At 45.9% G+C, this 14,595-nt stretch overlaps 1 protein-coding gene across 2 annotated transcripts in view; it reads right to left on the bottom strand.

Moving 5' to 3' along the window:
• LOC128692988 (FERM and PDZ domain-containing protein 3) overlaps nt 1–1,750 on the bottom strand; it is an 838,384-nt gene extending 836,634 nt beyond the window's left edge. Inside the window, exon 1 of one of the 2 annotated variants that reach the window (XM_053782415.2) lies at nt 1,685–1,750. The gene's annotated coding sequence lies outside the window, so the exon portion shown is untranslated. The remainder of the gene's footprint in view (nt 1–1,684) is intronic. The other variant, XM_053782416.2, reaches the window with a different exon arrangement.
• Nucleotides 1,751–14,595: the final 12,845 nt, after the last annotated feature.

Raw genomic sequence — 14,595 nt, 5'->3', positions numbered from 1 at the left:
AGCAAGTCTTACCTATTCGGCACGACATTATATATATATATATATATATATATATATATATATATATATATATATATATATATATATATATATATATGCGTGTATACTCACCTTATTGTGGTTGCAGGGGTCGAGACTCAGCTCCTGGCCCCGCCTCTTCACTGAACGCTACTAGGTCCTCTCTCTCCCTGCTCCCTGAGCTTTGTCATACCTCTTCTTAAAACTATGTATGGTTCCTGCCTCCACTACTTCACTTGCTAGGCTATTCCACTTGCTGACAACTCTATGACTGAAGAAATACTTCCTAACGTCCCTGTGACTCGTCTGAGTCTTCAGCTTCCAGTTGTGACCCCTTATCTCTGTGTCCCCTCTCTGGAACATCCTATCTCTGTCCACCTTGTCTATTCCCCGCAGTATCTTGTATGTCGTTATCATGTCTCCCCTGACCCTTCTGTCCTCCAGTGTCGTCAGTCCGATTTCCCTTAACCTTTCCTCGTACGACATTCCCTTGAGCTCTGGGACTAGCCTTGTTGCAAACCTTTGTACTTTCTCTAACTTCTTGACGTGCTTGACCAGGTGTGGGTTCCAGACTGGTGCTGCATACTCCAGTATGGGCCTAACATACACAGTGTACAGTGTCTTGAACGATTCCTTATTAAGGTATCGGAACGCTATTCTCAGGTTTGCCAGGCGCCCGTATGCTGCAGCAGTTATTTGGTTGATGTGTGCCTCCGGTGATGTGCTCGGTGTTATGGTCACCCCAAGGTCTTTCTCCCTGAGTGAGGTCTGTAGTCTTTGTCCACCTAGCCTATACTCTGTCTGCGGTCTTCTTTGCCCCTCCCCAATCTTCATGACTTTGCATTTGGCTGGATTGAATTCGAGAAGCCAGTTACTGGACCACATGTCTAGGTCTCTTTGCAGTCCTGCCTCATCCTCATCCGATTTAATTCTCCTCATCAACTTCACATTATCTGCGAACAGGGACACTTCAGAGTCTATTCCTTCCATCATGTCGTTCATGTGTGTGTGTGTGTGTGTGTGTGTGTGTGTGTGTGTGTGTGTGTGTGTGTGTGTGTGTGTGTGTGTGTGTGTGTGTGTGTGTGTGTGTGTGTATGTTAACAAATTACATTTTGTAATTACACACAAGTTTTCTAATTATATATATGGCTACGTGGAAAATTTTCATACCTTTCCTAATGTCAAGTTTTCTAATTACGCCTTTTCCTATTACATACGTTTTCTAATTACATTTACTAATTACATACACTATCACGTAGGAAAACTGCTTTAAAACCTGGCAGTGCCAGGTCTCAAGGCAGTGCCAGGTCACTTCTTTTTTAGGGTAATCATGGGACCTTAAGTGCCTATCCGATAACAGTGCCCGTACGTGACTCTTCCGTACTAGGTGGTACATGACTGGTCTCGGACCGGGTCATAATTAGCGGGACGGAGAATAGAGCCCCCATCCTCCCTTGTGCTGAACCAACACACAAGATAAAAATTTATCAACAACAATAATAATAATAGGAACAGTCCTCCTCCTGATTAGCCGGGCTGTGCCAACAGCCTGACTGATCAGCCCAGGAAGCCTGGTCTGAAACCGGTCCGTGGAGGTCGATGAACCATGAAATCGACTACAGGCAGATCACAAGTACACTTCAGGTAATAGATTATAGGTAGGCACCATTCAGTCCACGTAATTAACACAGACACCGGGGGGTGGGTGCCGCCCACCCTGACACCAAGCCAGGTATACACTGACACCCGCGGGTGCCCACACACACACACACACGGGTAAGGGGGGCCACCAAGGCACAGTGCCTCACACCAGTGCCAATCTTGGTGCCAAATAGGGGAGAAAGTGAGTGAGTACCACAAGTTGCGGTGGTGACAAAATGTAGTATGGTGCCCGCTGGGAGTGCCAGCTAGTGCCAGCCAGCGTGGTGCCAGCCAGCGTGGTGCAAGCTGGTGTTAGCCAACAAGGTAACAGCTGGTGTCAGTGTAGTGCCATCTGGTGTCAAGAGAGTGGTGCTAACTGGTGGCATCAACTGGTGCCACCAGCTAGCAGGGAGGCCTGGCCATGGATCGGGCCGCGGGGGCGTTGACCCTCGGTACACCCTCCAGGAAAGAAGACTCCATGGTGCCAGTTAGTGTCATCCACTCGTGTTCGGTGTGTGATGGACCAGTGAATATAAAGACCTACAGCATTATGGGACCACAAGCTACCTTTAAACAGAACAACAAGCATTACCACCCCCACCAAGGCAGAGTACTCGCCTCGACCTACATCCTTTTCTTCATCCTGATCCTAATATCTGATATAAACAGGGACATTAATCATAGCACCGCATCATAATTTGAAGACGATACATGAATTTACACGAGTGACGTCCACTGAGGACACAACAAATCTTCAAGCGGATATAAACTAAGTCTTCCAGTGGGACGCAGACACCAATATGATGTTCAGATTGCAGTTACTCCGTTATGGAGTAACGTAGTATAAAACTAATTCTAACCACCACTCAATAGAGGGAAAAATTGACGTGAAGAACTTAGGAGTGATATCATGAAAAGATCTCACTTTCAAGGATCACAAAAGCGTCGTTACCACAACAGTAAAGAAAATTATAAAACAGATAATGAGAATCTTCAAAACAAGTTATGCTTAGCCAGTGATGATTCTCTTACTCACTCGTGTCTCTGGGCTGGAATACTGCTGCACACAAGCAGTCCTTTCAAAGGCAAGTGAAACTGCATATCTGGAGAATGTACAGACAACCTGCATTGCATGTATAAGTTCAGCCAAGTACCTTAGTTACTGGGAATATATGAAGTCCCTTAACCTGTACTCTTCGGAATGTAGGCGAGAAAGATATCTCATAATTTACACCTGGAGAAACTGGTCGCAAATTTACACACAAAACTCACTTCCTACGAAAGCAAGAGGCTCGGAAAACTGAAAAATACCACGACTTAAAAGCAGGAGTGCTATGAATAAATAGAGATAAAATAAATGTAAGGGACCCAGAACTATTCAACAGCCTTCCATCATACATAAGGGGGTCTATCAACAACCTCCCTGGCTGTCTTTAAGAGGGAAACTGATAAGTTCCTCAAGTCAGTTCCTGGTCAGCACAGTCTGTGGTACGTACAGTGACCTACGTGAGTCCAGCAGTAACAGCCTGGTTAATCAGGCCTTGGTAAGCCAGGAGCCCTGGTCTGGGACCGGGCCGTGGGGACGCTGACTCCTGAAAATATCCTTCAAGTATTCTTCGGGTAATATCTACCACCACCATTCACGTCAATACAAAAGGCTTTACGGTGACGTTATCTGGTGGTGTTGGTGGTAGCTGTTGATTGTTGTAGCGTGGCATTGTTTGTCTTGCTATTTTCACGAGGCAACCACAGGGGGGGTAGTGGGGAATGGATGTGGGTTGGGGAGGGGAATGGAGAGGAGTTACAGAAGAGGGGAGGGAAGAGAGAAGTGAACAACGGAAAAGTGGCGGTGGTGGAGAAGGTGGAGTGGTGGTGGTAATGGTGGTTTAACACTGAGTTTGGTGAGTATATCCTGTCAGTTTTTCCCATCCACCTGCTTTCCCCATCCACCTAGACGCTCTCTCCTCCTGATGGTGGCGCCCTCCCCTGCCGTCACGCACCACCTGACCAGTGCCCGCTTCACGCACTCACTCGGGCGCACCATAACAAAACTGGAATACGCATCACCAAGAATTCAGTGGCTCTCAGCCTTTCAGTATATCAAGACCTTTTTCTTTTTTCTCAAAAATTTCAATAGTTGCAATTTTGGGCTCCGTTAATTGAGAAAAATCAAGCGATGGCTGGATATTTATTATGCTTAACAAAACGTGTCATTCCCACGTGGATGTAGCACATGTGGGGGCCGTGGCCCCCCTCGAGGGGTCCGCGGCCCCCACGTTGAGAACCAGTGAACTGGATGTTCCACAAGCCTACGAGAGGTTACACAGATTCGCCTACATCATATAATATTAAATACTGCAGCCAGTGAGGTGACGCATTCCCAAGGCGGGGAGGGAGGCGGGGAGGGAGGTGGGGAGAAGATGGAGTTTAAAAGTGGGGGGTGGGGAGGAGGTGGGAAAAGGTGACTAGGGGTGATTGGATGGGGAGGGGGTATGGAGGTGTAGGTCGGGGAGGGAGGTAATGGGGAATGGGGAGGTGGTTGTGGGAAGAAGGTGGGAATTGCCTTGAGACACACACACACATACACACACACACACACACACACACACATACACATACACACACACACACACACACACACACACACACACACACACACACACACAACCACACACACTTCCGTTCATCGCACGAAATTCATTAATTAAATTTCCACCGCGGGCAATGTGATATAATTTCAATAATTTTGTTTACAGATAATTAGGTAAATTGGGGGAGTATCTGTAGTCATATATTACGTGTATGTATCTGAATACTGTTTATAATGGTGGATCACACACACACACACACACACACACACACACAGAACTGGCAGGGAAGCGAGTTAATGAGATGATGGAATATGTAGCAACAAAATGCAAGGAGGCTGAGGAGAGGTTTGTACCCAAGGGTAACAGGAATAATGAAAAAGCCAGGATGAGCCCATGGTTTACCCAAAGGTGCAGGGAGGCAAAAACCAAGTGTGCTAGGGAATGGAAGAAATATAGAAGGCAAAGGACCCAGGAGAATAAGGAGACCAGTCGTAGAGCCAGAAACGAATATGCACAGATAAGAAGGGAGGCCCAAAGACAATATGAAAATGACATAGCAGCGAAAGCCAAATCTGACCCAAAACTGTTGTACAGCCACATCAGGAGGAAAACAATAGTCAAGGACCAGGTAATCAGGCTAAGGAAGGAAGGAGGAGAGACAACAAGAAATGACCGTGAAGTATGTGAAGAACTCAACAAGAGATTCAAAGAAGTGTTCACAGAGGAGACAGAAGGGACTCCAGAAAGACGTGGGGCACACCACCAAGTGCTGGACAAAGTGCACACAACCGAGGAAGAAGTGAAGAGGCTTCTGAGTGAGCTAGATACCTCAAAGGCAATGGGGCCAGATAACATCTCCCCATGGGTATTGAGAGAGGGAGCAGAGGTGCTATGTGTACCCCTAACAACAATATTCAATACATCTATCGAAACAGGGAGATTGCCTGAGGCATGGAAGACAGCAAATGTAGTCCCAATCTTTAAAAAAGGAGACAGACATGAAGCATTAAACTACAGACCAGTGTCACTGACATGTATAGTATGCAAAATCATGGAGAAGATTATCAGGAGAAGAGTGGTGGAACACCTAGAAAGGAACGATCTCATCAACAGCAGCCAACATGGTTTCAGGGACGGGAAATCCTGTGTCACAAACCTACTGGAGTTCTATGACATGGTGACAGCAGTAAGACAAGAGAGAGAGGGGTGGGTGGATTGCATTTTCTTGGACTGTAAGAAGGCGTTTGACACAGTTCCACAAAAGAGATTGGTGCAAAAACTGGAGGACCAAGCAGGGATAACAGGGAAGGCACTACAATGGATCAGGGAATACTTGTCAGGAAGACAGCAGCGAGTCATGGTACGTGGCGAGGTGTCAGAGTGGGCACCTGTGACCAGCGGGGTCCCGCAGGGGTCAGTCCTAGGACCAGTGCTGTTTCTGGTATTTATGAACGACATGACGGAAGGAATAGGCTCTGAGGTGTCCCTGTTTGCAGATGACGTGAAGTTGATGAGAAGAATTCACTCGATCGAAGACCAGGCAGAACTACAAAGGGATCTGGACAGGCTGCAGACCTGGTCCAGCAATTGGCTCCTGGAGTTCAATCCCACCAAGTGCAAAGTCATGAAGATTGGGGAAGGGCAAAGAAGACCGCAGACGGAGTACAGTCTAGGGGGCCAGAGACTACAAACCTCACTCAAGGAAAAAGATCTTGGGGTGAGTATAACACCAGGCACATCTCCTGAAGCGCACATCAACCAAATAACTGCTGCAGCATATGGGCGCCTGGCAAACCTCAGAACAGCATTCCGACATCTTAATAAGGAATCATTCAGGACCCTGTACACCGTGTACGTTAGGCCCATATTGGAGTATGCGGCACCAGTTTGGAACCCACACCTAGCCAAGCACGTGAAGAAACTAGAGAAAGTGCAAAGGTTTGCAACAAGACTAGTCCCAGAGCTAAGAGGTATGTCCTACGAGGAGAGGTTAAGGGAAATCAACCTGACGACACTGGAGGACAGGAGAGATAGGGGGGACATGATAACGACATACAAAATACTGAGAGGAATTGACAAGGTGGACAAAGACAGGATGTTCCAGAGATTGGACACAGTAACAAGGGGACACAGTTGGAAGCTGAAGACACAGATGAATCACAGGGATGTTAGGAAGTATTTCTTCAGCCACAGAGTAGTCAGTAAGTGGAATAGTTTGGGAAGCGATGTAGTGGAGGCAGGATCCATACATAGCTTTAAGCAGAGGTATGATAAAGCTCACGGCTCAGGGAGAGTGACCTAGTAGCGATCAGTGAAGAGGCGGGGCCAGGAGCTCGGACTCGACCCCCGCAACCTCAACTAGGTGAGTACAACTAGGTGAGTACACACACACACACACACACACACACGGGTGACAGATGCTCCTTTCATTGACAGCTTTAAGAGTAGGTATGACAACCCGGCAGAGTGGTTAAGCCAATAATAGAGGAGGGGTAAGGAACCGTGTCTCGACCCCCAGAAACATAACTCGGTGAACACAGCTGCAAACGACATGACAGAAGAAAAAAAAGTTCTATACTGCAAGATGACCCTGACGGACTACCGGGATGATCAGACAAATGGCTACGGGACAATGCCATGTCTGTTTACTGTCTGGTTAAGCAGGCTGTTGGTGCTAGTGACCAGCAAGCCTTGTTACAAAGCCATTAAAACCCAGCTATTCGCCACTTGCAGGAAATACTTGGAAAACTTCTACCTTTATACTGGCAGGTGCAAAGTTATGAATATCGGAGGTGAGAGCAAACCGGTTACGGAGTACAGAGGATGTGAATCTCAAAAAGGAAGGTGAGAGATTTGAAGAGCACTTCGACCTAAGAGCTCACATGATCCTACCTGGAACAAGAAGAAGTACCTTGGGGGTTAGCATAGTACCGAACATATCTCCGGAGGAACATACAAATACTACAGCGTCAGCGACGTAGGTTCGTCTATTGAAGTTGAGAACGGCACTCACGAAGTTCAACAACGCTTATTTCAATGTAAGATCAATACCGTCTTACCCACATCAAGTTTAAGTTAACAACATGATAAACTCACAGTCGGCATAACCGCAGAGTGAACGACACTTAGATACAGTGGATCTCATCATGAAGGATAACGTTCCGCCTACACACGACGCTTTACCAAGTCAGTGGCTGAACAGCCCACTCTGCCTTTATTTAATATCAACTGTGTTAAACTCATTTACTCCACCCTGTCGTTGTTTACATTCCACTTCCAACATCACTGTAGCTGAATCAATTCAATGAGCATCAATTATCTAACAGATATTTCGCAGCTGCCACATTAAATTCGCCCAATTACAGAAATTTAAAAATTAAACTTGAATTTTCACAACAAAGAATTTCGGAGCAATTTATCATCGCTAGTTCGTCACAGTTGGTTATTTTCCTATGTACGTGCACGGATATACAAAGTAAAATGAAAAAAAATCTCTATTCCTCGAGGGCTATTCATGACGGGCGTGATAGATTTAAATTTTGCTGAAGCGCGTAGTTTATTGTGCACTCCATATCCATCCTGTGGACGGTAGTGGCTAGTTTGTGTACTCATGCACCCTGTGGACGGTAGTGGCTAGTTTATTGTATACTCCATATCCATCCTGTGGACGGTAGTGGCTAGTATATTGTGTAGTCCATATCCATCCTGTGGACGGCAGTGGCTAGTTTACTGTGCACCCCACATCCACCCTGTGGACGGCAGTGGCTAGTTTATTGTGCACCCCACATCCACCCTGTGGACGGCAGTGGCTAGTTTATTGTGCACCCCACATCCATCCTGTGGACGGCAGTGGCTAGTTTATTGTGCACCCCACATCCATCCTGAGGACGGTAGTGGCTAGTTTATTGTGCACCCCACATCCATCCTGAGGACGGTAGTGGCTAGTTTACTGTGCATCCCACATCCATCCTGAGGACGGTAGTGGCTAGTTTACTGTGCATCCCACATCCATCCTGTGGACGGCAGTGGCTAGTTTATTGTGCACCCCACATCCATCCTGAGGACGGTAGTGGCTAGTTTATTGTGCACCCCACATCCATCCTGAGGACGGTAGTGGCTAGTTTACTGTGCACCCCACATCCACCCTGTGGACGGCAGTGGCTAGTTTATTGTGCACCCCACATCCATCCTGTGGACGGCAGTGGCTAGTTTATTGTGCACCCCACATCCATCCTGAGGACGGTAGTGGCTAGTTTATTGTGCACCCCACATCCATCCTGAGGACGGTAGTGGCTAGTTTACTGTGCATCCCACATCCATCCTGAGGACGGTAGTGGCTAGTTTACTGTGCATCCCACATCCATCCTGTGGACGGCAGTGGCTAGTTTATTGTGCACCCCACATCCATCCTGAGGACGGTAGTGGCTAGTTTATTGTGCACCCCACATCCATCCTGAGGACGGTAGTGGCTAGTTTACTGTGCATCCCACATCCATCCTGAGGACGGTAGTGGCTAGTTTACTGTGCACCCCACATCCATCCTGTGGACGGCAGTGGCTAGTTTATTGTGCACCCCACATCCATCCTGAGGACGGTGGTGGCTAGTTTACTGTGCATCCCACATCCATCCTGAGGACGGTAGTGGCTAGTTTACTGTGTACCCCACATCCATCCTGAGGACGGTAGTGGCTAGTTTACTGTGCACCCCATATCCATCCTGTGGACGGTAGTGGCTAGTTTACTGTGTACCCCACATCCATCCTGAAGACGGTAGTGGCTAGTTTACTGTGCATCCCACATCCATCCTGAGGACGGTAGTGGCTAGTTTACTGTGCACCCCACATCCATCCTGTGGACGGTAGTGGCTAGTTTACTGTGTACCCCACATCCATCCTGAGGACGGTAGTGGCTAGTTTACTGTGCATCCCACATCCATCCTGAGGACGGCAGTGGCTAGTTTATTGTGCACCCCACATCCATCCTGAGGACGGTAGTGGCTAGTATATTGGGCGCTACATTTCCATTATGTGGACGGCAGCGCAAGAACATATTGACACATACAAGGCCTAGGAACTAGGCCCTCGAAAGGGATAACAGGAGTTCAAAGGAAGTAAAATGATAACTTTTTCTATGCTGAGGCAGAGGTTCTCATGAGGGATACGGATAGTGTAGGCGGTAGAGGGTCTTTTTTCAATGTTCAATAATTGAAAGCCATTTGCGGTGACAGTGAAAGCGAAATTAGAGGCTCAATCGGTGGCTGGAGGCCAGCTGGTGCCTCTCTCCTTAAGGTGTGACAAACACGGCACATTACCACAACGACACGGCATCTGTTGCCTCAACGACTTCACTGCTGCCTACGACATCACCGCTCGTTTCTCCAGCAACAATCACAGCTGCACTAACAGCAACAGCAGCAGCAGCCACAGTAGCCCTTGTCACTAACCACCCTAGAGAGAGAGAGAGAGAGAGAGAGAGAGAGAGAGAGAGAGAGAGAGAGAGAGAGAGAGAGAGAGAGAGAGAGAGAGAGAGAGAGAAGAAAGAAAATCTTTCGCTTTCTAAATATAAGTTAGGAAGAAAATACTCTAATTAGTAATTAACACTGATACCAATGTCCGTGAGTGCAAAGTTAATCAATAAGAGGTTCTCGTACCGGAGCAAGCACGGCAGAACGTTCACGTACTGGGGCAAACAAGGCAGAACATTCACGTACCAGCGCAAGTTAAGACAAGATCTACGTGTAGTCGTGTCCAAACGATAGCAGCACTCAAACTCTCAGCAAGTACCAATGTATATTTTTCTGTTCGTGGCCAGGCTCCGAAGGTGAGGCTGGTCCTCCCACAAGACACATTGCTAACCATCAAAATATACACATCAACCCACATTTTTATAGTGACTAACGTATGAAAAACCTTTCTCAGTGTCGACAGAAAAATGTGTTTTATTTTTTCCTTTCCTCCTTCTCTTTCTCTCTCTCTGTCACACACACACACACACACACACACACACTCTCTAGGCTTAACTAAGTCATACATCAGCCAGTGTTCTAGTAAAAATAGACTTTAAATTTTTTACTAAGACATAACAGTAGGTAGTAGGTTGGTAGACAGCAACCACCCAGGGAAGTACTACCGTCCTGTGGTAGTAGGTTGGTAGACAGCAACCACCCAGGGAAGTACTACCGTCCTGTGGTAGTAGGTTGGTAGACAGCAACCACCCAGGGAAGTACTACCGTCCTGTGGTAGTAGGTTGGTAGACAGCAACCACCCAGGGAAGTACTACCGTCCTGCCAGATGACTGTGAAACAGAAACCTGTAACTGTTTTGCATGATGGTAGGATTGCTGGTGTCTTTTTCTGTCTCATAAACACGCTAGATAACAGGGATATCTTGCTACTCCTACTTACACTTTGGTCACACTTCACAGACACGCACATGCATATATATATACATACATCTAGGTTTTTCTCCTTTTTCTAAATAGCTCTTGTTCCTCTTTATTTCTTCTATTGTCCATGGGGAAGTGGAAAGGAATCTTTCCTCCGTAAGCCATGCGTGTCGAATGAGGCGACTAAAATGCCGGGAGCAATGGGCTAGTAACCCCTTCTCCTGTAGACATTTACTAAAAAAGAGAAGAAGAAAAACTTTATAAAACTGGGATGCTTAAATGTGCGTGGATGTGGTGCGGATGACAAGAAACAGATGATTGCTGATGTTATGAATGAAAAGAAGTTGGATGTCCTGGCCCTAAGCGAAACAAAGCTGAAGGGGGTAGGAGAGTTTCAGTGGGGGGAAATAAATGGGATTAAATCTGGAGTATCTGAGAGAGTTAGAGCAAAGGAAGGGGTAGCAGTAATGTTGAATGATCAGTTATGGAAGGAGAAACGAGAATATGAATGTGTAAATTCAAGAATTATGTGGATTAAAGTAAAGGTTGGATGCGAGAAGTGGGTCATAATAAGCGTGTATGCACCTGGAGAAGAGAGGAATGCAGAGGAGAGAGATTTTGGGAGATGTTAAGTGAATGTATAGGAGCCTTTGAACCAAGTGAGAGAGTAATTGTGGTAGGGGACCTGAATGCTAAAGTAGGAGAAACTTTTAGAGAGGGTGTGGTAGGTAAGTTTGGGGTGCCAGGTGTAAATGATAATGGGAGCCCTTTGATTGAACTTTGTATAGAAAGGGGTTAAGTTATAGGTAATACATATTTTAAGAAAAAGAGGATAAATAAGTATACAAGATATGATGTAGGGCGAAATGACAGTAGTTTGTTGGATTATGTATTGGTAGATAAAAGACTGTTGAGTAGACTTCAGGATGTACATGTTTATAGAGGGGCCACAGATATATCAGATCACTTTCTAGTTGTAGCTACACTGAGAGTAAAAGGTAGATGGGATACAAGGAGAATAGAAGCATCAGGGAAGAGAGAGGTGAAGGTTTATAAACTAAAAGAGGAGGCAGTTAGGGTAAGATATAAACAGCTATTGGAGGATAGAAGGCTAATGAGAGCATAGGCAATGGGGTCGAAGAGGTATGGGGTAGGTTTAAAAATGTAGTGTTAGAGTGTTCAGCAGAAGTTTGTGGTTACAGGAAAGTGGGTGCGGGAGGGAAGAGGAGCGATTGGTGGAATGATGATGTAAAGAGAGTAGTAAGGGAGAAAAAGTTAGCATATGAGAAGTTTTTACAAAGTAGAAGTGATGCAAGGAGGGTAGAGTATATGGAGAAAAAGAGAGAGGTTAAGAGAGTGGTGAAGCAATGTAAAAAGAGAGCAAATGAGAGAGTGGGTGAGATGTTATCAACAAATTTTGTTGAAAATAAGAAAAAGTTTTGGCGTGAGATTAACAAGTTAAGAAAGCCTAGAGAACAAATGGATTTGTCAGTTAAAAATAGGAGAGGAGAGTTATTAAATGGAGAGTTAGAGGTATTGGGAAGATGGAGGGAATATTTTGAGGAATTGTTAAATGTTGATGAAGATAGGGAAGCTGTGATTTCGTGTATAGGGCAAGGAGGAATAACATCTTGTAGGAGTGAGGAAGAGCCAGTTGTGAGTGTGGGGGAAGTTCGTGAGGCAGTAGGTAAAATGAAAGGGGGTAAGGCAGCCGGGATTGATGGGATGAAGATAGAAATGTTAAAAGCAGGTGGGGATATAGTTTTGGAGTGGTTGGTGCAATTATTTAATAAATGTATGGAAGAGGGTAAGGTACCGAGGGATTGGCAGAGAGCATGCATAGTTCCTTTGTATAAAGGCAAAGGGGATAAAAGAGAGTGCAAAAATTATAGGGGGATAAGTCTGTTGAGTATACCTGGCAAAGTGTATGGTAGAGTTATTATTGAAAGAATTAAGAGAAAGACGGAGAATAGGATAGCAGATGAACAAGGAGGCTTTAGGAAAGGTAGGGGGTGTGTGGACCAGGTGTTTACAGTGAAACATATAAGTGAACAGTATTTAGATAAGGCTAAAGAGGTCTTTGTGGCATTTATGGATTTGGAAAAGGCGTATGACAGGGTGGATAGGGATGCAATGTGGCAGATGTTGCAGGTGTATGGTGTAGGAGGTAGTTTACTGAAAGCAGTGAAGAGTTTTTACGAGGATAGTGAGGCTCAAGTTAGAGTATGTAGGAAAGAGGGAAATTATTTCCCAGTAAAAGTAGGCCTTAGACAAGGATGTGTGATGTCACCGTGGTTGTTTAATATATTTATAGATGGGGTTGTAAGAGAAGTAAATGCGAGGGTCTTGACAAGAGGCGTGGAGTTAAAAGATAAAGAATCACACATAAAGTGGGAGTTGTCACAGTTGCTCTTTGCTGATGACACTGTGCTCTTGGGAGATTCTGAAGAGAAGTTGCAGAGATTGGTGGATGAATTTGGTAGGGTGTGCAAAAGAAGAAAATTAAAAGTGAATACAGGAAAGAGTAAGGTTATGAGGATAACAAAAAGATTAGGTGATGAAAGATTGGATATCAGATTGGAGGGAGGGAGTATGGAGGAGGTGAATGTATTCAGATATTTGGGAGTGGACGTGTCAGCGGATGGGTCTATGAAAGATGAGGTGAATCATAGAAATGATGAGGGGAAAAGGGTAAGTGGTGCACTTAGGAGTCTGTGGAGACAAAGAACTTTGTCCTTGGAGGCAAAGAGGGGAATGTATGAGAGTATAGTTTTACCAACGCTCTTATATGGGTGTGAAGCATGGGTGATGAATGTTACAGCGAGGAGAAGGCTGGAGGCAGTGGAGATGTCATGTCTGAGAGCAATGTGTGGTGTGAATATAATGCAGAGAATTCGTAGTTTGGAAGTTAGGAGGAGGTGCGGGATTACCAAAACTGTTGTCCAGAGGGCTGAGGAAGGGTTGTTGAGGTGGTTCGGACATGTGGAGAGAATGGAGCGAAACAGAATAACTTCAAGAGTGTATCAGTCTGTAGTGGAAGGAAGGCGGGGTAGGGGTCGGCCTAGGAAAGGTTGGAGGGAGGGGGTAAAGGAGGTTTTGTGTGCGAGGGGCTTGGACTTCCAGCAGGCATGCGTGAGCGTGTTTGGTAGGAGTGAATGGAGACAAATGGTTTTTAATACTTGACGTGCTGTTGGAGTGTGAGCAAAGTAACATTTATGAAGGGATTCAGGGAAACCGGCAGGCCGGACTTGAGTCCTGGAGATGGGAAGTACAGTGCCTGCACTCTAAAGTAGGGGTGTTAATGTTGCAGGTTAAAAACTGTAGTGTAAAGCACCCTTCTGGCAAGACAGTGATGGAGTGAATGATGGTGAAAGTTTTTCTTTTTCGGGCCACCCTGCCTTGGTGGGAATCGGCCAGTGTGATAATAAAAAATAAAAAAAAAAAATAACAGCCACTAACGAATTAGACAAGTCATTCCCCCAATAACTCTGCCTCAATTCTTCTATTCATTTTCCAACCGCTGATCAATCTCATACCACTCACGTTTTTCAACTCAAATTTTAAGAGGGAGAAACCCAGGAATGAAATTAAATTAGTCTCTGAGACTGCTTGATATCCGCGTCTCCTCGACCATCTGATCAGTGTCTTCTGAAACACACTTCTCACTCCCTCTCTTCTCCTGTGATTCCTCCTTCACTCTTCCTCTCACCTCTCCCTCTCCACCTTCCCTCCACCTCTCTCTCTCTCTCCTCTTCACCTTCCTTCTACCTCTTCCTCTAAGTCCTGGTGTTCCCCTCAGCACAGGAACATCTTTCCATTTATACAATTCTTCTTTCGCCTAAACGCTGTGACGTTTCTCCCCAGAGATCCCTATTGACTAATATTCGCACCAAACATTGCTCCTGAAGACATCTACCCTGCCTCCAGCCTCCTCCTCGCTACAGCGTTTAAACCCAAGCTC

This window comes from Cherax quadricarinatus, chromosome 38 (genome assembly GCF_038502225.1).
Source record: "Cherax quadricarinatus isolate ZL_2023a chromosome 38, ASM3850222v1, whole genome shotgun sequence".
In the NCBI taxonomy this organism is placed as follows: domain Eukaryota; kingdom Metazoa; phylum Arthropoda; class Malacostraca; order Decapoda; family Parastacidae; genus Cherax; species Cherax quadricarinatus.
The sequence above is the reverse complement of the archived record's forward strand: the minus strand, read 5'-3'. Positions and strand labels throughout refer to the sequence as shown.